Here is a 26383-nt window from a genome sequence, read left to right on the forward strand (position 1 = left end):
CAACCATTTCAAAGGCAACCGAAAGGTCCAGAAGTTGGAGAACATAAGAGTATCCATTGGATTTAGCTGTTAACGGATCATTTGTGGGAGTTTTAGGAGAGCAGTTTCTGTGAAGCGTTGAGAGCAAAATCCAGACTAAAAGGGGTCCCCTTTTAGGAGGTTATTCTTAATGAGGTGGTCAAGGAGTTTGGAGGTAAAGGGGAGCGAGGAGATAGGACGTAGGCAGTGGCGGAATTATCAGGGTCGCAACAGTCGCAAGTGTGACTGGGCCCTGTAATTCTCGGCCACTTCAGGGGGCCCACCGGCAGCCCGCCCGCCGCCCGAGGGGCCCACCTGACTGTCCGGCCGGGGGTGTGCGTGTGCGGTGTTATTAATGTCAGGTTCATGCCGTCCTTCACCAGCGTGAGAGAAGTGCTCGGTTGGCTCCGCCCCCGCCTCCCTTACAGTCGCTCTGGATAGGCGGGGGCGGAGCCAACCGAGCACTTCTCTCACGCTGGTGAAGGACGGCATGAACCTGACATAAATTACACCGCACACGCACACCCCCGGCCGGACAGTCAGGTGGGCCCCTCGGGCGGCGGGCGGGCTGCCGGTGGGCCCCCTGAAGTGGGCGAAAATTACAGGGCACTTGCGACTCTGCGACACAAAAAAACCTTCAGCCAATGCAGTGAAGGCACTCTGAAGCAAGGAGCAGCGGAGGCACGCTTCGTGGAGGAACTTTACGTCACTCTGCAGGATTCACTCTGCAGGATTCTGAGGAGGGGGAATCGAGGGGGAATCGATCATCATCATCGACTGATTGGCGGTAAGTCACCACCCCCCCTCCAGATTGTGCCAGCCCGCCACCCCCCTCCAGTGCCACCACCTGCCCTCCATTGCCACCAGCCCACCATTGCCCCTCCAGTACCACCCCTCCAGACTGTGCCACCCCCTGCCCTCCAGTGCCACCAGCCCACTACCCCCCCTCCAGTGTCACCAGCCCCCCCCCTCCAGACTGTTCTACCACACCCCCCAGACTGTTCCACCCCATCCCCCCCTCCAGACTGTTCCACCCCATCCCCCCCTCCAGACTGTTCCACCCCATCCCCTCCTCCAGACTGTTCCACCCCCCCCCCCCCCGACTGTCCCACCCCATCCCCCCCTCCAGACTGTCCCACCCCATCCCCCCCTCCAGACTGTTCCACCCCATCCCCTCCTCCAGACTGTTCCACCCCATCCCCCTCCAGACTGTTCGCCACCACCGCCCCTCCAGACTGTGCCACCCCCTCCCTCCAGTGCCACCACCCCCCCTCCAGTGCCACCAGCCCACCACCCCCTCTCCAGTGCCACCACCCCACAACCCCCTCCAGTGCCGCCACCACCCCTCCAGACTGTGCCACCCGCCCTCCAGTGCCATCACCACCCCTCCAGACTGTTTCACCACCCCCCTCCAGACTGCCACCACCGCCCCTCCAGACTGTGCCACCACCTCCCTGCAGTGCCACCCCTCCCTCCAATGCCACCACCACCCCTCCAGTGCCACCATAGTGCCACCAGCCCACCACCCCCCCTCCTCTGCCACCACCCCCCTCCAGTGCCACCACCACCCCCCTCCAGTGCCGCTACCCCCACCTCCCTCCAGTGCCACCACCCCCCCTCCAGACTGTTCCACCACCACCCCCCCTCCAGACTGTTCCACCACCACCCCCCCTCCAGACTGTTCCACCACCCCCCCTCCAGACTGCCACCACCGCCCCTCCAGACTGTGCCACCACCTCCCTGCAGTGCCACCCCTCCCTCCAATGCCACCACCACCCCTCCAGTGCCACCATAGTGCCACCAGCCCACCACCCCCCTCCTGTGCCACCACCACCCCTCCAGACTGTGCCACCCCCCTCCTGTGCCACCACCACCCCCCTCCAGTGCCGCTACCCCCACCTCCCTCCAGTGCCACCACCCCCCCTCCAGACTGTGCCACCACCACCCCTCGAGTGCCACTAGCCCACCACCCCCTTCCAGTGCCACCACCACCCCCTTCCAGTGCCACCACCCCTCCAGACTGTGCCACCACCCCTCCAGTGCCACCACCCGCCCTCCAGTGCCACCAGCCCTCCACCCCCCCTCCAGACTGTGCCACCAACACCCCCCCTCCAGACTGCCACCACCACCCCCCCTCCAGTGCCACCAGCCCACCACCCCCTCTCCAGTGCCACCACCCCCCTCCAGTGCCAACAGCCCACAACCTCCTCCAGTGCCACCACCACCCCTCCAGACTGTGCCCCCCGCCCTCCAGTACCACCACCCACCCTCCGGTACCACCGCCACCCCTCTCCAGGACCGCCACCCCCCTTCAGTACCACCACCGCCACCCACCTCCAGTACCACCGCCACCCCCTCTCCAGTACCACCACCATGCCACCCACCTCCAGTACCACCGCCACCCCTCTCCAGGACCATCATGCCTCTCCAGTACCATCACCACCCTCCTCCAGTACCGCCACCCAGCCTCCAGTACCACCGCCACCCACCTCCGGTACCACTGCCACCCCTCTCCAGGACCGCTACCACCTTCAGTACCACCACCGCCACCCACCTCCAGTACCACCATCAGCCCCCCTCCAGTACCACCACCCACCTCCAGTACCACTGCCACCACCTCCAGTACCACTGCCACCCCTCTCCAGGACCACCACCGCCACCCACCTCCAGGACCACCACCGCCACCCACCTCCAGGACCACCATCCCCCTCCAGTACCACTGCCACCCCCCTCCAGTACCACCACTGCACTGGTGACACAGGTTTCACTCGGGACACAGGCTGCACAGAAATGTTTTACTTTGTTCTACAGTGGAAAAAATTTCTTGATTTCTTGCATCGGGGCCCTGAGGTTTCTAGTTACGCCTCTGGACGTAGGTTGTTAAGATTGGTAGGGTCCAAGGGTGCTGGTGCCTTCACCTGGAGCAGAAGGATGGATCGGCTCGGGGTGCCGACATCGCGGGCGCCCTGGACAGGTAAGTGTCCTTATATTAAAAGTCAGCAGCTACAGGATTTGTAGCTATTGACTTTTTTAAAAACAGGGGAGAGAGGGAGAGATTGAAGATGTGGGTTAGAGAGTGTAGGATGGAGTCAGAGGGCGACCGTAGTATTTGAGAAGGAACAGGATCCTGTATATCCCACCCCCGCTCGGGCGCCATTGCCTCTCCCACAATATGTACATATAATACACCCCCCATCTATACATATAATACCCCCCCTCACCCAAGATATATACATATAATACTCCCCTCCCTCACAATATGTACATATAATACACCCCCCCATCTATACATATAATACACCCCCTCCCCCACAATTTGTACATATAATACACCCCCCATCTATACATATAATACACCCCCTCCCCACAATATATACATATAATATTCCCCTCCCCCACAATATGTACATATAATACACCCCCCATCTATACATATAATACACCCCCTCCCCCACAATTTGTACATATAATACACCCCCCATCTATACATATAATACACCCCCCATCTATACATATAATACACCCCCCATCTATACATATAATACACCCCCCATCTATACATATAATACACCCCCCCCATCTATACATATAATACACCCCCTCCCCCACAATTTGTACATATAATACACCCCCATCTATACATATAATACACCCCCTCCCCCACAATTTGTACATATAATACCACCCTCCCCCACAATATGTACATATAATACACCCCCATCTATACATATAATACACCCCCTCCCCCACAATATGTACATATAATACACCCTCCCATCTATACATATAATACACCCCCTCCCCCACAATTTGTACATATAATACATCCCCCACATATACATATAATACACCCCCTCCACCATAATATGGACATACAATACACCTCCTTACCCCCCATATATACATATAATACTCCCCTCCCCCATATATACATATAATACTCCCCTCCCCCATATATACATATAATACACCCCCTCCCCCCATATATACATATAAAACACCCCCTCACCCACAATATATACATATAATACTCCCCCCTATATACACAGATCATTGAGGGAACCATGAATGCCAACATGTACTGTGACATACTGAAGCAGAGCATGATCCCCCTCCCTTCAGAGACTGGGCCGCGGGGCAGTATTTAGGGTTGCAACCTGTCGGGGATTCATCTGGACCCTTCGGGTTTGGAATCATGTGTCCGGGTTTCAAGCTACCTGAAACCCGGACACATTATTCAGACTGAACTATGACTTCTCAGCAGGATTTCTGGCTGCAGTTGTCTAAGCTGAGAGTGTCTGTTACATGGAACGGAACGGTTTAATATTTAACATTTTATTTACAAAGTCCCATAACATTGAAACGCGTCATTCTTGTTGATTGGTCTCTTGTCCCTCCCCTTCTCTATGGCCCCGGTCACACTTCTGTGCGTTTGTATTTTGAGTGACACCATAGGACGGCCCATTGATTTGAATGGTCCTCTCTGCAGACACCAGTAGCTCCTTTATTTGGGTGGCGATCGCGTCTCCTCGCTGTGTTTGGGGGTGACGATTGGCACCAGAAATGTGATGAGCATTTTCCATGGGTATCCGGGAACGCGTTTTGCCTGCATTCCTGGAGCATACGGGTGTGATGGGAGGAATCCCGCTGTGATCTCAACGTGCGGACTCCTCCCCTGCCAAAAGCCCTCTGAAAAGTGATCCACTGCAGCTCGCTTTTCAGAGGTATGAAGCCTAAAATAGACAAGCCCTGACCGCTTATTCCAAGGCCGGCGGTTCTGGCGACGCGCAGACCGAACGCGGGGAGCTGTACAGGTGTATGCAGCCATCCTGACATACCGCCACAGCACTGCAACCCTCACCGTGCAGGCCGCAGCCCCTCCACACCTGTAAACAGACCCTGGAAATGGTGGAAAACACCCGGAAACCTCCGTGACCTAAACATTAGTTTAATATTTAAAATTAAAATTAAACAATACTCCTCACAGATATGCTCCTCCCAACATGGCTGCCACAACCAAGATGGCGCCCGATTTCTCCGCCGTCCACGTCTAACCCGCAGCCAGGCTCCTTCCCAGCGGGCTGATAGACCAGAGCAGGGGTAAAGATATCCTTTAAGAGGATAACATTCCCGGTCCAGCGGTCGAAGCAGCGGGGATTTCGAAATGCCGTTGGTCACAACCAAGATTGCGGCCAACGGCTGGACACCCCGCGTAACTTCTGGAGGTCCCTGTCATGAGATGGCTGTTGGTGGTTTGCATGTGGATTTTGTGAACACAAGTGGAATTTTGAACTAAAGTGGAGAGTTAATAACCAGGAGTTGTGCTTTTGACTGCTTCTGCTTGCAAGTGTTTTTGGGGGTGTTTTTATCTATTTTTTCCCCTCCTTTATTTGCTAGCAGTTTTTAAAAGACCTTTTTTTCCTGACACTTTTTAAACAGCATTTTTTTTTTCTCTTTCTTCCTGCTAATTGAGGGGAGGGGTTAATTGTTCACAGGTGTATAAAGGTAGGTATAAAAGCTCCCCAAGTTAATAACCAGGAGTTGAAAACAGGAGTTAAGACAGGAGTCTTTAACCTGTAAGTAACATCTTAAACTTCATTTAAGTAATTGTATTGTAACTGGGAAATGAGTGCTAGCAGGGTTGAAGGTTTTGCTCAGTGCACAGTGTGCCACATGTATGCAAAACTGGTGCAAGAGCTCCAGGATGCATACCTCTGTGACAGATGTGAGCAGGTTGCCCTTCTAGAAGCTCGCATTAGAGATCTGGAGGAGCAAGTTGCAACACTGGGCAGAAAGGACAACCTTGAAAGTGGTCCTCTGCTCGCTGAGCAGGTGGTCAGTAGGGTTGATGTGGAGGGTGGAGGGGCAAGTCAGGATTATCACATAGGAAGATGGGTTAATGTAGTTAGAGGGAGTGGAAGGGGCTCGCAGAAAAGGAAGGCCAGTCCTGTATTTGTGCATCAAAACAAATTTGCCGAGTTGGGTGAAAATGTGGAGGTGACAAACACAGAGGTGGCAGCCCTAGATGTCACTGCTCCCCCTAACAGCCGGGAGAGCAGCCCATCTAGTAGAGGAGGTGAGGGGAGTGCAGAAAGGCCTAGACAGTTGGTGGTTATAGGGGATTCTATAATCAGAAGGACTGATAGAATAATTTGTCACCAGGATCGCCTCAACCGAATAGTTTGCTGTCTCCCTGGTGCTAGGGTTCGGCATGTGGTGGACCGGGTGGATAAATTACTGGGAGGGGCTGGGTATGACCCAGCAGTCTTGGTCCACGTTGGAACCAATGACCGTATACATGGAAGGTGGAGGCTCCTTAAGAATCAATTTAGAGAACTAGGCTGCAAGTTGAAGGGAAGGACCTCCAAGGTGATATTCTCTGAAATATTGCCTGTGCCATGCGCAACACAGGAAAGGCAGGGGGTGATTAGAGAGCTGAATGCATGGCTAAAGACCTGGTGTAGGGAGGAGGGATTTGGGTTTCTAGAGCACTGGGCTGACTTTTCATTGGGGTGCAACCTATATGCTAATGATGGTTTGCACTTGAATGGAAGGGGGTCTGCTGTGCTGGGGAAGAGGTTTATGGGAAGGCTGGAGGAGTATTTAAACTGGGTTTGAGGGGGGAGGGTGAACCAGACGTACATTGGGCAGACAGGTCAGTTAGGGGTCAGACATTAATGGAGGGTGGAATGGGGATAGATGGGGGGTGGGATATGGCAGGTGACAAGAAATTTCCCATGTTGCAAACAGCCATTGAAAACTATAGTGCAATTTGTACTACTAAAAATAATATGAAAAACACCAGAGCAAAATGTAATAATGCATTAAAGTGTTTGTTCACCAATGCCAGAAGTCTGCCAAGCAAAATAGGTGAGTTGGAAGCTGTGGTGCATGAGGAGAGCTATGATGTAATCGGTATTGCTGAAACTTGGCTTCAATCCTCACATGACTGGGCTATTAATATTCCTGGCTATGCACTCTTTCGGAGAGACAGGGTAAAAAGGAAAGGTGGCGGGGTCTGTCTCTATGTGAGAAGTGATCTCAAAGCAAGTGTGAAAGAGGACCTGGTGGATGGAGAGTGTGATGAGTCCGAAGCATTATGGGTGGAACTGCATTTAGGTGGGTGTAGTTCAAAGTTAATCGTTGGAGTTTGTTATAGACCACCCAATGTGAATGAGGAGGTGGAGACTCAGCTCCTTGCACAGATGGAAAGGGCTGCAAGGGCTGGGACAGTGATAATAATGGGGGATTTTAACTACCCAGAAATTGACTGGAGTAATGGCACTGCTGGGACAGTTAAAGGGCAAAAAATGATAAACCTATTACAGGACAATTTTATGGTCCAGTTTATTGAGGCCCCAACTAGGAATGAAGCTCTGTTGGACCTGGTAATCTCAAACCATGCAGAGCTTATTACTAATGTCCAGATAAAGGAACACCTGGGTAGCAGTGATCATAACATGATTTCCTTTGATGTTAGCGCTAAACAAGAAATACATACGGGTAAGATAAAAACACTTAACTTCAAGAGAGCTAATTTTCCGAGGATGAGGGCTACTCTCCAGGACTTAGACTGGGAGAGAATATTCGCTTCAATGGGCACAGAACAGAAATGGGAATTCTTCAAAAAGACTGTTGGGGACCTCACTGCAAAGTATATTCCCATGGGCAATAAGTTTAAAAGGCTAAAAACAAAACCTATGTGGCTCACGGCCAAAGTTAAAAAAGCTATAAACTGTAAGAGAAGAGCTTTTAAAAAATATAAAAATGAAGGATCACTAGTGTCATTTAAATGTTACAAAGAAATTAACAGAATATGTAAAAAGGAAATCAAGGATGCAAAAATTCAAAACGAACGACAGATTGCAAAAGATAGTAGGACAAACCCCAAAAAATTCTTCAAATATATTAATAGTAAAAAGGTCAAGTCTGAGCATGTAGGCCCTTTACAAAACAATCTAGAGTTGGTGACTGGGGACAAAGAGAAGGCTAATTTATTAAACACTTTCTTCAGCTCTGTGTACACAAAAGAGTATGGGGGAGCTCATGTCCATAATGGGGTTGATAGTGACACAGCCCCAAATGATCCACAATGGCTCAAAAGTGATATGGTCCAGAAATACTTAGACAGAATAAAGGTGGATAAAGCACCTGGCCCTGATGGCATCCACCCACGGATCCTAAAAGAATTGAGCTCTGTAATTTCAGAGCCATTGTATCTAATTTTTAGGGACTCATTAATGACGGGAATAGTCCCACTGGATTGGCGCAGGGCGAACGTGGTGCCTATATTTAAAAAGGGATCAAAGTCTTTACCAAGTAACTATAGACCTGTTAGCTTAACTTCTATAGCTGGGAAGATACTGGAGCATTTAATAAAAGACCACATCGACGAGTTCTTGCTGAACAAAAACACTTTAAGCAACAGACAACATGGATTCATGAAAGACAGAAGTTGTCAGACAAATCTGATTTCTTTTTATGAGGAGGTAAGTAAAACCTTGGACAGAGGGGTGGCGGTGGACGTGGTATACTTGGATTTTGCAAAAGCATTCGATACAGTTCCGCACACACGGCTCATGTGTAAGGTAAAGTCTACGGTTTGGAAATATCAGTTTGTAAATGGATAGAAAATTGGCTAAAAGACAGAATTCAAAGAGTAGTGGTTAATGACTCTTACTCTGAATGGTCTAAGGTTATGAGTGGTGTACCCCAAGGTTCAGTGCTGGGACCCTTACTTTTTAACATCTTTATAAATGATATTGGGTCTGGGATCAAAAGTAATATTTCTGTCTTTGCAGATGACACCAAGATATGCAGTGGAATAACGTCTTTACAGGATGTCTCCAATTGACAAGCCGACCTCAATACACTGTCTAATTGGGCGACTATGTGGCAGATGAGGTTTAATGTTGATAAATGTAAAGTTATGCACTTGGGGCCTAAGAATATGCATGCATCATACACGCTAGGGGGAGTACAACTGGGGGAATCCATAGTGGAGAAGGATCTGGGGGTTTTGGTAGACCATAAGCTCAATAACAACATGCAATGCCAAGCTGCTGTTTGCAAAGCGAGCAAAGTCCTTTCTTGTATTAAGAGAGGTATGGACTCCAGAGAGAGAGATATAATTTTGCCCCTGTTCAAATCATTAGTAAGACCTCACCTGGAATATGCCGTTCAGTTTTGGGCACCAGTTCTCAAAAAGGATATCGGGGAACTGGAGAAAGTACAGAGAAGGGCAACCAAACTGATAAGAGGCATGGAGGAACTCAGCTATGAGGAGAGATTAGAGGAACTAAATTTATTCACTCTTGAGAAGAGGAGATTAAGGGGGGATATGATCAACATGTTCAAATACATTAGGGGTCCATATAGTGAACTTGGTGTTGAGTTGTTCTCTGTACGGTCAACCCAGAGGACACGGGGGCACTCTTTACGTCTAGAGGAAGAGAGATTTCATCTTCAAGTACGGAAAGGTTTCTTCACAGTTAGAGCTGTGAAAATGTGGAATAGACTCCCGCCAGAGGTGGTTCTGGCCAGTTCAGTAGATTGCTTTAAGAAAGGCTTGGATACTTTCCTGATGGTACATAATATAACTAGGTACTAACATAGGTAAAGTTGATCCAGGGAAAATCCGATCGCCTGTTGGGGGATCAGGAAGGAATTTTTTTCCCCTGCTGTAGCAAATTGGCGCATGCTCTGCTGGGGTTTTTTTTCGCCTTCCTCTGGATCAATTGTGGGCATAAAATTGGGTATCTGGATTGTACGATTATTTTTTATTTTATTTATTTGTTTTTAAGGTTGAACTGGATGGACTTGTGTCTTTTTTCAACCTGACTAACTATGTAACTATGTAACTATGTAACTATGAGATCTCGCGAGACCAAATATCGGACTGGAGATCCCCTCGTCACGTGACGCGGACACACGCCGCATTGTACGTACTGACGCTGGCGCGGAGGGGCGGGTCTTAGTGACGTAAAGGGGGAGCGGGAAAGCATGAAATGAGTCCTGTCATCTCCTCACACAGAGCGATGGATCCCCGGCATGTCGGAGCAAAGAGAAGGAAGAAGGAGACCGCCTAGTTTCGGCCATCTACCTCCCAGGAGAGCCCAACCCCCTCCATGTCTGCCGTGACCGAGGACGGAGTGCGTGTCCTGCTGCTGGGCCCCGGACAGGTGTGTCTCCCCCGGGGGACTACAAGTCCCAGCATCCCCCTCCCCCACCCTGACTACAAGTCCCAGAGTTCCCCCTCCCCCACCCTGACTACCGGTCCCGGCGCCCCCCCCTGGGAGACTACCGGTCCCGGCCCCCCCCGGGAAACTACCGGTCCCGCCCCCCCCCGGGAAACTACCGGTCCCGGCGCCCCCCCCTGGGAAACTACCGGTCCCGGCACCCCCCCGGGAAACTACCGGTCCCGGCGCCCCCCCCTGGGAAACTACCGGTCCCGGCGCCCCCCCCCTGGTAACTACCGGTCCGGTCCCGGCGCCCTCCCTGGGAAACTACCGGCCCCGCCCCCCCCCCCCCGGCAATCTACCGGTCCCGCCGTTACCCCCTTCCCTCCGGGGGACTACAGGTCCCGCCGTTACCCCCCTACCTCCGGGGGATTACAGGTCCCGGCGTCCCCCCCCCCCCCTCTTGGGGACTACAGGTCCCGGCGTCCCCCCCCCCTCTTGGGGACTACAGGTCCCGGCGTCCCCCCCCTCTTGGGGACTACAGGTCCCGGCGTCCCCACCTCTTGGGGACTACAGGTCCCTGCGTCCCCCCCCTCTTGGGGACTACAGGTCCCTGCGTACCCCCTTGGGGACTACAGGTCCCTGCGTCCCCCCTTGGGGACTACAGGTCCCCCCCTTGGGAACTACAGGTCCCGGAGTCCCCCCCCTCTTGGGGACTACAGGTCCCTGCGTCCCCCCCCCTCTTGGGAACTACAGGTCCCTGCGTCCCCCCCCCTCTTGGGGACTAAAGGTCCCTGCGTCCCCCCTTGGGGACTACAGGTCCCCCCTTGGGAACTACAGGTCCCTGCGTCCCCCCCCTTGGGGACAACGGGTCCCTGCGTCCCCCCTTGGGGACTACGGGTCCCCCCTTGGGGACTACAGGTCCCTGCGTCCACCCCCCCTTGGGGACTACAGGTCCCTGCGTCCCGTCCCCCCCCTTGGGGACTGCAGGTCCCTGCGTCCCGTCCCCCCCCCTTGGGGACTGCAGGTCCCTGCGTCCCCCCCCTGGGGACTACAGGTCCCTGCGTCCCCCCCCCTGGGGAATACAGGTCCCTGCGTCCCGTCCCCCCCCCGGGGACTACAGGTCACGGCGTACACCCCCCCTTGGGGACTACAGGTCTCTGCGTACACCCCCCACCTCTTGGGGACTACAGGTCTCTGTGTACACACCCCCCCCTCTTGGGGACTACAGGTCTCTGCGTACACCCCCCCCTCTTGGGGACTACAGGTCCCTGCGTCCCCCCCCTTGGGGACTACAGGTCCCGGCGTACACCCCCCCTTGGGGACTACAGGTCCCTGCATCCCCCCCCTTGGGGACTACAGGTCCCTGCGTCCCACACCCCCCCTTGGGGACTACAGGTCTCTGCGTACACCCCCCACCTCTTGGGGACTACAGGTCTCTGCGTACACCCCCACCTCTTGGGGACTACAGGTCTCTGCGTACACCCCCCCCTCTTGGGGACTACAGGTCCCTGCGTCCCGTCCCCCCCCCTTGGGGACTACAGGTCCCAGCGTACACCCCCCCTTGGGGACTACAGGTCCCGGCGTACACCCCCCCTCTTGGGGACTACAGCTCCCGGCGTACACCCCCCCTTGGGGACTACAGGTCCCGGCGTACACCCCCCCTCTTGGGGACTACAGGTCCCGGCGTACACCCCCCCTCTTGGGGACTACAGGTCCCGGCGTACACCCCCCCTCTTGGGGACTACAGGTCCCGCCGTACACCCCCCCTCTTGGGGACTACAGGTACCGGCGTACACCCCCCCCTCTTGGGGACTACGGGTCCCGGCGTACACCCCCCCTTGGGAACTACGGGTCCCTGCGCCCCCCCCCCTTGGGGACTACGGGTCCCTGCGTCCCCCCCCTTGGGGACTACAGGTCCCCCCCTTGGGGACTGCAGGTCCCTGCGTCCACCCCCCCTTGGGGACTGCAGGTCCCTGCGTCCACCCCCCCTTGGGGACTGCAGGTCCCTGCGTCCACCCCCCCTTGGGGACTGCAGGTCCCTGCGTCCCGTCCCCCCCCTTGGGGACTGCAGGTCCCTGCGTCCCGTCCCCCCCTTGGGGACTGCAGGTCCCTGCGTCCCGTCCCCCCCCCTTGGGGACTACAGGTCCCTGCGTCCCCCCCCCCCTGGGGACTACAGGTCCCTGCGTCCCGTCCCCCCCCTTGGGGACTACAGGTCCCGGCGTACACCCCCCCCTTGGGGACTACAGGTCCCGGCGTACACCCCCCCCTCTTGGGGACTACAGGTCTCTGTGTACACCCCCCCCTCTTGGGGACTACAGGTCTCTGCGTACACCCCCCCTCTTGGGGACTACAGGTCCTTGCATCCCCCCCCTTGGGGACTACAGGTCCCTGCGTCCCACACCCCCCCTTGGGGACTACAGGTCTCTGCGTACACCCCCCACCTCTTGGGGACTACAGGTCTCTGCGTACACCCCCCACCTCTTGGGGACTACAGGTCTCTGCGTACACCCCCCCTCTTGGGGACTACAGGTCCCAGCGTACACCCCCCACCCCCCCCTCTTGGGGACTACAGGTACCGGCGTACACCCCCCCCTCTTGGGGACTACGGGTCCCTGCGTTCCCCCCCTTGGGGACTACGGGTCCCTGCGTCCCCCCCTTGGGGACTACAGGTCCCCCCCTTGGGGAATACAGGTCCCTGCGTCCACCCCCCCTTGGGGACTACAGGTCCCTGCGTCCACCCCCCCTTGGGGACTGCAGGTCCCTGCGTCCACCCCCCCTTGGGGACTGCAGGTCCCTGCGTCCCGTCCCCCCCCTTGGGGACTGCAGGTCCCTGCGTCCCGTTCCCCCCCCTTGGGGACTACAGGTCCCTGCGTCGTCCCCCCCCTGGGGACTACAGGTCCCTGCGTCCCCCCCCTTGGGGACTACAGGTCCCGGCGTACACCCCCCCCCTCTTGGGGACTACAGGTCTCTGTGTACACCCCCCCCCTCTTGGGGACTACAGGTCTCTGCGTACACCACCCCTCTTGGGGACTACAGGTCCCTGTGCCCCCCCCCCTTGGGGACTACAGGTCCCGGCGTACACCCCCCCTTGGGGACTACAGGTCCTTGCATCCCCCCCCTTGGGGACTACAGGTCCCTGCGTCCCACACCCCCCCTTGGGGACTACAGGTCTCTGCGTACACCCCCCACCTCTTGGGGACTACAGGTCTCTGCGTACACCCCCCACCTCTTGGGGACTACAGGTCTCTGCGTACACCCCCCCCTCTTGGGGACTACAGGTCCCTGCATCCCCCCCCCCCCCTTGGGGACTACAGGTCCCGGCGTACACCCCCCCTCTTGGGGACTACAGGTCCCGGCGTACACCCCCCCTCTTGGGGACTACAGGTCCCGCCGTACACCCCCCCTCTTGGGGACTACAGGTCCCGCCGTACACCCCCCCTCTTGGGGACTACAGGTCCCAGCGTCCCCCCCTCTTGGGGACTACAGGTCCCCCCCCTTGGGAACTACAGGTCCCGGAGTCCCTCCCCCTCTTGGGGACTACAGGTCCCTGCGCCCCCCCCCCCTCTTGGGGACTACAGGTCCCTGCGTCCCCCCTTGGGGACTACAGGTCCCCCTTGGGAACTACAGGTCCCTGCGTCCCCCCCCTTGGGGACTACGGGTCCCTGCGTCCCCCCCTTGGGGACTACAGGTCCCCCCCTTGGGGACTACAGGTCCCTGCGTCCACCCCCCCTTGGGGACTACAGGTCCCTGCGTCCCGTCCCCCCCCCTTGGGGACTACAGGTCCCTGCGTCCCGTCCCCCCCCCTTGGGGACTACAGGTCCCTGCGTCCCCCCCCTTGGGGACTACAGGTCCCGGCGTACACCCCCCACCTCTTGGGGACTACAGGTCTCTGCGTACACCCCCCCCCCTCTTGGGGACTACAGGTCTCTGCGTACACCCCCCCCTCTTGGGGACTACAGGGCCCTGCGTACACCCCCCCCTTGGGGACTACAGGTCCCTGCATCCCGTCCCCCCCCCTTGGGGACCACAGGTCCCTGCGTCCCACACCCCCCCTTGGGGACTACAGGTCTCTGGGGGACTACAGGTCTCTGCGTACACCCCACCTCTTGGGGACTACAGGTCCCTGCGTCCCGTCCCCCCCCCTGGGGACTACAGGTCCCGGCGTACACCCCCCCTTGGGGACTACAGGTCCCGGCATACACCCCCCCCTCTTGGGGACTACAGGTCCCGGCGCACACCCCCCCTCTTGGGGACTACAGGTCCCGGCGTACACCCCTCCTCTTGGGGACTACAGGTCCCGGCGTACACCCCCTCTTGGGGACTACAGGTCCCGGCGTACACCCCCCCTCTTGGGGACTACAGGTCCCGGCGTACACCCCCCCCTCTTGGGGACTACAGGTCCCGGCGTACACCCCCCCTCTTGGGGACTACAGGTCCCGGCGTACACCCCCTCTTGGGGACTACAGGTCCCGGCGTACACCCCCCCTCTTGGGGACTACAGGTCCCGGCGTACACCCCCCCTCTTGGGGACTACAGGTCCCGGCGTACACCCCCCCCTCTTGGGGACTACAGGTCCCGGCGTACACCCCCCCTCTTGGGGACTACAGGTCCCGGCGTACACCCCCCCTCTTGGGGACTACAGGTCCCGGCGTACACCCCCCCCTCTTGGGGACTACAGGTCCCGGCGTACACCCCCCCTCTTGGGGACTACAGGTCCCGGTGTACACCCCCCCCTCTTGGGGACTACAGGTCCCGGCGTACACCCCCCCATCTTGGGGACTACAGGTCCCGACGTACACCCCCCCCTCTTGGGGACTACAGGTCCCGACGTACACCCCCCCCCCCCTCTTGGGGACTACAGGTCCCGGTGTACACCCCCCCTCTTGGGGACTACAGGTCCCGGCGTACACCCCCCTCTTGGGGACTACAGGTCCCGGCGTTCACCCCGCCCCCCTCCGGGGGACTACAGGTGGTAAGTGATAAGCGGCATCTGGTGGCAGGAGACAGTGTCAGGCGATGGTGATAAATGACACGCTGCATCTGGTGGCAAATAATGAGATCCGGGTTCCCTCTGCATGATGGCGAGTTGAACTATTTCATTTTATATTACAATGTAGTAATATAATGTGATTTGATCGTCCTGACACCATACTAAGCATGGTGCTGGAATGGTTTCATTGCTAGCACCAGCCATTCACCTAACAAATCTCTCCTACTTCTGAATTTGCCTGCTGACCTGCTAAAAAATGTTGCAGTCCCGCAAAAAAAAAATGCAGATCACCGCTGTTACTAGTAAAATCAAATAAAAATACTTTTTTTTTTTTTTTAAGTCCTTAAAATCTATCTATATATATATATCTATCTATCTATAGCATTCCCCGCATCGCCTCTCCATGTATGATCATCACACGGCATTCCCCGCATAGTCTCCCCATGTATAATCATCACACGGCATTCCCCGCATCGCCTCTCCATGTATGATCATCACACGGCATTCCCCGCATAGTCTCCCCATGTATAATCATCACACGGCATTCCCCGCATCGCCTCTCCATGTATGATCATCACACGGCATTCCCCGCATAGTCTCCCCATGTATGATCATCACACGGCATTCCCCGCATAGTCTCCCCATGTATAATCATCACACGGCATTCCCCGCATCGCCTCTCCATGTATGATCATCACACGGCATTCCCCCTCCCCATGTATGATCATCACACGGCATTCCCCCTCCCTATGTATGATCATCACACGGCATTCCCCGCATAGCCTCTCCATGTATGATCATCACACGGCATTCCCCGCATAGTCTCCCCATGTATGATCATCACACGGCATTCCCCGCATAGTCTCCCCATGTATGATCATCACACGGCATTCCCCCTCCCTATGTATGATCATCACACGGCATTCCCCCTCCCCATGTATGATCATCACACGGCATTCCCCCTCCCTATGTATGATCATCACACGGCATTCCCCCTCCCTATGTATGATCATCACACGGCATTCCCCGCATAGCCTCTCCATGTATGATCATCACACAGCATTACCTGCAATTTTCCTATCTCTACCCTTCCACTCCAATGTACATCTGCACTTTACAGTAGCCCCCCCCCCCCCCCCCCCCAGCAGGACTCATTTTGGAATACTGACTTGTGCAGTCCGGAGACGTTTCCTCTGCTCTTCCGCTTCGAATTGGAGCTGACGCACCGACTCCTTGCCATTTATTTCCTTCCAAATCAGCAGAACAATCTATAAAAGAAGAAGAATCCCGGCATCAGTGTATATGAAAAGCTCAGATCCCAATGGGGGTGGGGGGGACAACATACACACACTGAGCATGAGCAAGTCTAGCCATGATCTTGACCTAGAACCCACACCTTGCAATTTTATCTTCACATTATTTTTTTTTTTTTTTACAATATTTCCTCTAGGAAGGAGTAAAGAGATACAATAGAAGATAGAGATAGAAAATATTTACACAAATGTCACTGAGGGGTGTACTTATTTTGGTCAGATACTGTATATGCAACGTGGATCTAAACCCAAAAAGTCACATATATTGCAGCTATCATTTTTGAGCTGACAAAAGAAAACACGGCTGAACAATGTGAACAAACCTCCATTCCATCTTCCCAAAGTCCCAAATACTTTTTATTTACGTGCAGCCAATATAAGTACAAAGTGTAGCCCCGATCCTCCTCTTCTCAGATCCCTCCTCTTCCTGCTGGATGCCCCAACAGCAAGCAGCTTGCTCAAGCGTCACCCAAGCAGGAGCGCTCCCGAGCCACAGCTCTGTGTGTCCATTCACACGGTGCCACAGCATGGCCCACACCCCCTCTGTCTCCTGATTGGCTCACTAGCTGTGAGTGACAGCAACGGGAGCCACAAAAGCCGATCAGGAGTTCAAATCCCCAGAGTGCCAACGTTCTCGTGTACATCGCTGGATCCACAGTGGGGGCTCAGGTAAGAGAATGCACCTTTACAACCACTTCAACACCGGGCACTTTCACCCCCTTCCTGCTCCTCCCAAATACCAGGCACTTTCGCCCTTCCTGCCCCTTCCCAATACTGAGAACTTCCCTCCTTCCTTCCCCAATGCCGAGAACTCCCCCCCTTCCTTCCCCTCCCCAATACCAAGAACTTCCCCCCCCCCCCTTCCTTCCCCTCCCCAATACAGGGCACTTTAATCCCCTCCCCAAGGCTGGGCACTTCCCCCCTTCCTGCCCCTCCCCAATACTGGGCACTTTCTTCCCCTTCTTGCCCCTCCCCAATACCAGGCAATTTGCCCCCTTCTTTCCCCTCCCCAATACCGGGCACTTTGCCCCTTCCTTCCCCAATACCAGGCACTTTGCCCCTTCCTTCCCCAATACCAGGCACTTTGCCCCTTCCGTCCCCTCCCCAATACCGGGCACTTTGCCCTTCCCCCCCCCCTCCCCAATACCAGGCACTTTGCCCCTTCCTTCCCCTCCCCAATACCAGGCACTTTGCCCCTTCCCTCCCCAATACCAGGCACTTTGCCCCTTCCTTCCCCTCCCCAATAACGGGCACTTTGCCCCTTCCTTCCCCTCCCCAATACCAGGCACTTTGCCCCTTCCTTCCCCTCCCCAATACCGGGCACTTTGCCTCTTCCCTCCCCAATACCAGGCACTTTGCCCCTTCCTCCCCCTCCCCAATACCAGGCACTTTGCCCCTTCCTCCCCAATACCAGGCACTTTGCCCCTTCCTCCCCCTCCCCAATACCAGGCACTTTGCCCCTTCCCTCCCCAATACCAGGCACTTTGCCCCTTCCTCCCCAATACCAGGCACTTTGCCCCTTCCTCCCCCTCCCCAATACCAGGCACTTTGCCCCTTCCTCCCCAATACCAGGCACTTTGCCCCTTCTTTCCCCTCCCCAATACTGGGCACTTTGCCCCTTCTTTCCCCTCCCCAATACCGGGCACATTGCCCCTTCCTTCCCCTCCCCAATACCGGGCACTTTGCCCCTTCCTTCCCCAATACCGGGCACTTTGACCCTTCCTTACCCAATACCAGGCAATTTGCCCCTTCCTCCCCCTCCCCAATACCGGGCACTTTGCCCCTTCCTCCCCCTCCCCAATACCGGGCACTTTGCCCCTTCCTCCCCAATACCGGGCACTTTGCCCCTTCCTCCCCCTCCCCAATACCGGGCACTTTGACCCTTCCTTCCCCTCCCCAATACCGGGCACTTTGCCCCTTCTTTCCCTTCCCCAATACCGGGCACTTTGCCCTTTCCTTCCCCTCCCCAATACCAGGCACTTTGCCCCTTCCTTCCCCAATACCAGGCAATTTGCCCCTTCCTTCCCCTCCCCAATACCAGGCAATTTGCCCCTTCCTTCCCCTCCCCAATACCAGGCACTTTGCCCCTTCCTTCCCCTCCCCAATACCAGGCACTTTGCCTCTTCCTTCTCCTCCCCAATACCAGGCACTTTGCCCCTTCCTTGCCCTATCCAATACCAGGCACTTTGCCCCTTCCTTCTCAATACCAGGCACTTTGCCCCTTCCTTCCCCTCCCCAATACCAGGCACTTTGCCCCTTCCTTGCCCTATCCAATACCAGGCACTTTGCCCCTTCCTTCCCCTCCCAATACCAGGCACTTTGCCCCTTCCTTGCCCTATCCAATACCAGGCACTTTGCCCCTTCCTTCTCAATACCAGGCACTTTGCCCATTCTTTCCCCTCCCCAATACCGGACACTTTGCCCCTTCCTGCCCAGGCCAATTTTCAGCTTTTTTCACACTTTGAATGGCAATTGCGCGGTCTCATGCTACACTGTACACAAATTACCTTTTTATCCTTTTTTTCCCACAAATATTTTTTTTTTGCTGGTATTTGATAAACACTGGGGGGGGGGGGGGGGGAGGGGGGAGGGGGGTCACCATCGTCTCCAGTCTTGCGTCTTTCCGTTTGTTGCCCTTGAAGTTGATTTCCTTCCGCAAAACTACAAGTCCCATCATGCCTCTGGGTTTCATGCTTCTGGCTGTCAGTCCTGCTATGCCTCATGGGACTTGTAGTTCTGCAACAGCTGGAGGTCCGCTAATTGCATATCACTGCTTTAGCTGAACATATTCCTCCCTGCTGTGGCCCTCTGGATGCTGCAGATCTGATCTGTGCTCATCGGTTGTTTGATTCCAATTCCAGGAGACGTTCTGATTGGTTGAACTAGATGGGACTCGCATCTTTCTTCAACCAGACTAAGTATGTAATCAAGCAACCCATAGGAAGCCTGCAGAGCAAAAGGTCTACAACAGCCAGCTCCCTCCCCGGAATATGCACATCTAAAAGGAGCTCAGAAATCTGTTCTTTCACTGTAACTTGGCTGGAAGAGCAGTGCAAGGAACTATGGGCCATTTAGCTTTGCAAATCAGTAGGAAGCAGATTTATTAACCACTTCAATACAGGGCAATAAACACCTTCCTGCCCAGACCAATTTTGAGCTTTCAGCGCTGTCGCACTTTGAATGACAATTGCGCGGTCATGCTACACTGTACCCAAATGAAATTTTTATCATTTTTTTCCCACAAATAGAGCTTTCTTTTGGTGGTATTTGATCACATCTACGGTTTTTATTTTTTGCGCTACAAATAAAAAAATACCGAAAATTTTGAAAAAAAAAATGTTTTTTTTTGTTTCAGTTTCAAAACTTTGTAAATAAGTAAGTTTTCTCCTTCACTGATGGGCACTGATGGGGCTACACTGATGGGCACTGATAAGGTGGCACTGATGGGCACCAATGTGGCACCAATGAAGTGGCACTGATAGGCGGCACTGATGGGCGACACGGATGGGCGACACGGACGGACACTGATAGGTGGCACAAATTGGCACTGATAGCTGGCACGGATGGGCGACACGGATGGGCATGGATAGGCGGCACAGGTGGGCACTCATAGGCGGCACAGGTGGGCATGGATAGGCGGCACAGGTGGGCACTCATAGGCGGCACAGGTGGGCACTCATAGGCGGCACAGGTGGGCACTCAGGCGGCACAGGTGGGCACTCATAGGCGGCATCGGTGTTATAGTAATGGATGCCAATCAGTGCCAAACAATAATGCATGCCAATCAGTGATGCCCATTGTGGCCACTGATTGGCATGCATTATGGGCACTGATTGGCACCCATTGTGCTGACTGGCACCCTGGTGGTCTAGGGAGGATTATGGATTTTTATTACCTTTCCCTGGTGGTCTAGTGGCGTCCCTGGTGGTCCAGTGTGGGCATCCTCGGGGGGGGCTGTGCTGATAATCGATCAGCACAGACCCCCCCCTGTCAGAGGAGCAGCCGATCGGCTCTCCTCTACTCGTGTCTGACAGACGCGAGTGAGGGAAAGCCGATCACCGGCTCTTCCCATTTACACTGTGATGAGCCGTGATTGGACACGGCTGATCACATGGTAAAGAGTCTCCGTCGGAGACTCTTTACCGAGATCGTAGTTGCCGGGTGTCAGACTGACACCCCGCAACAACGATCGCCGCGATGCGCATCCCCGGGGGCGCGCAGCGGCTCATAATCCTGAGGACGTCATATGACGTCCGGTTAGGATTATGAAACCACTTTGCCACCGTCTATTTGTAATAGGGCGGGCGGCAAGTGGTTAAACAACCCCGACCCCATTGCAATCAGCGTACCGTATTTTACTGCCCCCTGCTGGCTGTTATGAAGAGCTGGAAAAAAAAAAAACACACACAACACAGCAGTGGCATCTACAGGGAGTCAGCGATTATTGACTTCTAGTTATACTTAAAGCGGAGTTCCACCCAAATGAGCGCAAGTTCCACTTTTGGGTGCAGCTCCACTTTAATGTACATCGAAAAGGCATTTTTTTGTTGGATGGAGGGGGAGGGATTAGACCCCCTGTCAGATTTATTGCTGTCTGTGTCCCCATTAGGGAGATTCCCCCTGTTTGTCCCCATTCACCATTATCATCGAAAGTGAAAGGAAATCCCAAATTTTGTGTTGTCACCAGAACAGGATTAGAAGGGAAATCTCCCAATGGGGGACACTAGTTGTGGTAATAAACTGGGATTTCCTCGCACTTCCTGCTTTGGCTACAGGACAGGAAGTGAATGTAAATCTCCAATGGGGACACAAGACAGAGGTTGCAAAAAAATGTTTTGCCTCTGCTCTACCAATGTCATGCAATGCACAAGCCTGCCTGATTACACATACACACAATAGTCCTGGGGGTCACCCCACCCCCACCCCGTCCTATTGGTCGCCCCATTACGTCTTCCTTAGGATCTTCAGCCTGTTCCCCGATAGGTGGAGGAAGGGCGGGTACATTGGTCCCGCCCCCGCGGAAGCTCCTCCAGCCGGCAGTACTCACGGCGCAGACACTATATGACAGAACACCGGGACTCGGACACATTGAGGGAGGAGAGATCGGACAGACGCCTCGGCTCCTCCGGGCGATCCTCCGACTCATTCCCGGGCACATCCAGAACCTTCACCCCCCGGGAGGCAACCGGCTCCCATACATAACGGACGAGGCCGATCTCCTCCGGAGCTCCGCGCAGCCGCTCAACTGTAGAGAGAGAAGAGAGCAGGGGGTGTGTCATCACTCCGGCCAATCACAGCGTGTCGCTGAGAAGATGCCCACCAGAGAGATGCGACGCTGCCTCCTCACAGCGACTCCTGATGGGCACCGTCAGTACAGCGACATGACCGCCTCGATCGGCTGCGCTCAGCATTCCTATTTATTGATCCTGAAAGCAATTATCGGCTTATTCCAGATTTACATGTTAACCCTTCCACTGCCAGGGATGATTTACCCCTTCAATACCGGACACTTTTATACCCCCCTCTCCTGCCCAGGCCAATGTTCACCCCCCAGTACAAATACTCCACAAATCACCCCCCCCCCACAAATACCCCCCAATCACCCCTCGTACAAATACCCCCAAATCAACCCCCCCACAAATACCCCCAGATCACCCCCGGTACAAATACCTCCAGAACAAATACCCCCCAAATCACCCCCAGATCACCCCTGGTACAAATACCCCCAAATAACCCCTCCCCAATTACCCCAGTACAAATACCCCCCTGATCACCCCTCAGTACAAATACTACCCCCTCAAATCACCCCCCAGTACAAATACCCCTCAAACCACCCCCAGTACAAATACCCCCCAAATCACCCTCCAGTACAAATACCCCCAAAATCACCCTCCAGTACAAATACCCCCCAAATCACCCCTAAACCACCCCCAATACAAATACCCCCTAAATTACCCCCCAGTACAAATACCCCCAAATCACCCCCCCGTACAAATACCTCTCAAATCATCCCCCCAGTACAAATACCCCCAAATAACCCCCACAATTACCCCAGTACAAATACCCCCTAATCACCCCCCAGTACAAATACTACTCCCCAATAACGCCCCCAGTACAAATACTACCCCCTCAAATCACCCCCCAGTACAAATACCCCCAAACCACCCCCAGTACAAATACCCCCCAAACCACTCTCAGTACAAATAGCCCCAAAGTCACCCCTAAACCACCCCCAGTACAAATACCCCCCAAATCACCCCCAGTACAAATACCCCCCAAACCACTCCCCAGTACAAATACCCCCCAATCACCACCCCAGTACAAATACCCCCCAAACCACTCCCCAGTACAAATACCCCCCAAATCACCCCCAGTACAAATACCCCCCAAACCACCCCCAATACAAATACCTCCCAAATCACCACCCCAGTACAAATACCCCCCAAGTCACCCCCAGTACAAATACCCCCCAAATCACCCCCCCAGTACAAATACCCCCCAAATCGCCCCCAGTACAAATACCTCCAAATAACCCACCCAATTACCCCAATACAAATACCCCCTAAATCCCCCCCAGTACAAATACCCCCCAATTTACCCCCGTACAAATACCTCTCAAATCATCCCCCCAGTACAAATACCCCCAAATAACCCCCCAATTACCCCAGTACAAATACCCCCCTAATCACCCCCCAGTAAAAATACACCCAATCACCCCCCAGTACAAATACTACCCCCCAATAACCCCCCCAGTACAAATACTACCCCCTCAAATCACCCCCCAGTACAAATACCCCCCAAACCACTCTCCAGTACAAATACCCCCAAATCTCCCCCCAGTACAAATACCCCCCAAACCACTCTCCAGTACAAACACCCCCCAAATCACCCCCAGTACAAATACCCCCCAAATCACCCCCAGTACAAACACCCCCCAAATCACCCCCAGTACAAATACCCCCCAAACCTCTCTCCAGTACAAATACCCCCCAAATCACCCTCCAGTACAAATACCCCCAAAATCACCCTCCAGTACAAATACCCCCCAATCACCCCCAGTACAAATTCCCCCCCAATTTACCCCTAAACCACCCCCAGTACAAATACTCCCCAAATCACCCCTAAACCACCCCAATACAAATACCCCCTAAATTACCCCCCAGTACAAATACACCCCAAACAACCCCCCCTTACAAATACCTCTCAAATCATCCCCCCAGTACAAATACCCCCAAATAACCCCCCCCAATTACCCCAGTACAAATACCCCCCTAATCACCCCCCAGTAAAAATACACCCAATCACCCCCCCAGTACAAATACTACCCCCAATAACCCCCCCAGTACAAATACTACCCCCTCAAATCACCCCCCAGTACAAATACCCCCCAAACCACTCTCCAGTATAAATACCCTCCAAATCACCCCCCAGTACAAATACCCCCCAAACCACTCTCCAGTACAAACACCCCCCAAATCACCCCCAGTACAAATACCCCTCAAACCATCCCCAGTACAAATACCCCCCAAACCTCTCTCCAGTACAAATATCCCCCAAATCACCCTCCAGTACAAATACCCCCCAAATCACCCTCCAGTACAAATACCCCCCAATCACCCCCAGTACAAATACCCCCCAAATCACCCCTAAACCACTCCCAGTACAAATACCCCCCAATCACCCCCAGTACAAATACCCCCAAATAACCCCCCCCAGTACAACAAATACCCCCAAATCACCTCCCAGTACAACAAATACCCCCAAATCACCGCCCCAGTACAAATACCCCCCAATCACCACCCCAGTACAAATACCCCCCAAGTCACCCCAGTACAAAACCCCCCAAACCACTCCCCAGTACAAATACCCCCCCCCAATCACCCCCAGTACAAATACCCCCCAAATCAACCCCCAGTACAAATACCCCCAAATCACCCCCAGTACAGATACCCCCCAAATAAACCCTCCAGTACAAATACCCCCCAAGTAAACCCTCCAGTATAAATACCCCCCAAATCACCCCCCAGTACAAATACCCCCAAATAACCCCCCCCCCAGTACAAATACCCCCCAAATAACCCCCAGTACAAATACCCCCCAAACCACTCTCCAGTACAAATACCCCCAAATCACCCCCCAGTACAAATACCCCCCAAATCAATCCCCCAGTACAAATACCTTCCCAAATCACCTCCCACTACAGATACCCCCCAAATAAACCCCCCAGTACAAATACCCCCCAAACCACTCTCCAGTACCAATACCCCCAAGTCACCCCCCAGTACAAATACCCCCCCAAATCAATCCCCCAATACAAATACCTCCCCCCAAATCAGCCCCCAGTACAAATACCCCCCCAAATCACCTCCCAGTACAGATACCCCCCAATAAACCCCCCAGTACAAATACCCCCAAACCACTCTCCAGTACCAATACCCCCAAATCACCCCCAGTACAAATACCCCCAAATCACCCCCTGTACAAATACCCCTCAAACCACCCCCAGTACAAATACTACCCCCCAAATCACCCCCAGTACAAATACCCCCCAAACCACTCTCCAGTACAAATACCCCCAAATCACCCCCCAGTACAAATACCCCTCAAACCACCCCCAGTACAAATACTACCCCTCAAATCACCCCCAGTACAAATACCCCCCAAACCACTCTACAGTACACATACCCCCAAATCACCCCCCAGTACAAATACTCCCAAATCACCGCCCCAGTACAAATACCCCTCAAACCACCCCCAGTACAAATACTACCCCCCAAATCACCCCCAGTACAAATACCCCCAAATCACCCCCCAGTACAAATACCCCTCAAACCACCCCCAGTACAAATACTACCCCCCAAATCACCCCCAGTACAAATACCCCCCACCCAAACCACTCTCCAGTACAAATACCCCCAAGTCACCCCCAGTACGAAACCCCCAAACCACTCCCCAGTACAAATACCCCCCTAAATCAATCCCACAGTACAAATACCCCCTAAATCACCCCCCAGTACAGATACCCCCCAAATCACCCCCCAGTGCAAATACCCTCCAAGTCACCCCCCCAGTACAAATACCCCCAAACCACTCCCCAGTACAAATACTCCCCTAAATCACCCCCCAGTACAGATACCCCCCAAATCACCCCCCAGTGCAAATACCCTCCAAGTCACCCCCCAGTACAAATACCCCCAAACCACTCCCCAGTACAAATACTCCCCAAATCACCCCCAGTACAAATACCCCCCAAATCACTCCCCAGTACAAATACCCCCCAAATCACCTCCCCAGTACAAATACCCCCCAATTCACCAACAGTACAAAAAAACCCCCAAATCACCCTCCAGTACAAATACCCCAAATCACCCCCCAGTACAAATACCCCCAGTACAATAACCCCTCAGTACAAATACCCCCCAAATCACCCCCCAGTACAAATACCTCCCAAATCACCCCCCCTACAAATACCCCCAAATAACCCCCCAGTACAAACACCCCCCCAAATCACCCCCCATTACAAATACCTCCCAAATCAACACACTTTTTTGAAAAGTAGACAGTCTGAAGTCATTTTTTTGTCACAATTTTTTGAAAATAAAGAAATAAAATAAAAAAAGTATTGTTATTTTACATCCTGTCACCATATAACTGGTGTGACAGAGATCAGGGACACAGACTTATGACAGTACAATATATATATATATATATATATATATATATATTTTCTAATTTATTATGGGTTTTTTAAAAAAAAAAAATTTTAACACTCTTTTACCAGAGCAATATAATGTTTCCATAGTAACACTGTACTTCTCTGGGGAAGTGATCGTGATTTTTTTTATTTTTTACATATTATGTTTGCTTATAGCAGTGAATTA

At 54.1% G+C, this 26383-nt stretch overlaps 1 protein-coding gene across 16 annotated transcripts in view; it reads right to left on the reverse strand.

Annotated features, from left to right (window-relative positions):
- Window positions 1-21762, reverse strand: part of LOC143934553 (transcription factor HES-5-like) — a 215884-nt gene extending 194122 nt beyond the window's left edge. For 14 of the 16 annotated variants that reach the window (XR_013263298.1, XR_013263303.1, XR_013263304.1 and 11 more), the window contains exons 1-2: window positions 21550-21762; window positions 16359-16457 (exon numbers count right to left, since the gene is read on the reverse strand). The gene's annotated coding sequence lies outside the window, so the exon portion shown is untranslated. Of the gene's footprint in view, window positions 1-16358; window positions 17282-21549 lie in introns of those variants that run through there. The other 2 variants (XR_013263296.1, XM_077458274.1) reach the window with 2 other exon arrangements.
- Window positions 21763-26383: the final 4621 nt, after the last annotated feature.

This window comes from Lithobates pipiens, unplaced genomic scaffold (assembly GCF_037356315.1).
Source record: "Lithobates pipiens isolate NorthernLeopardFrog02 unplaced genomic scaffold, aLitPip1_a1.2 Scaffold_27, whole genome shotgun sequence".
Classification (NCBI taxonomy): domain Eukaryota; kingdom Metazoa; phylum Chordata; class Amphibia; order Anura; family Ranidae; genus Lithobates; species Lithobates pipiens.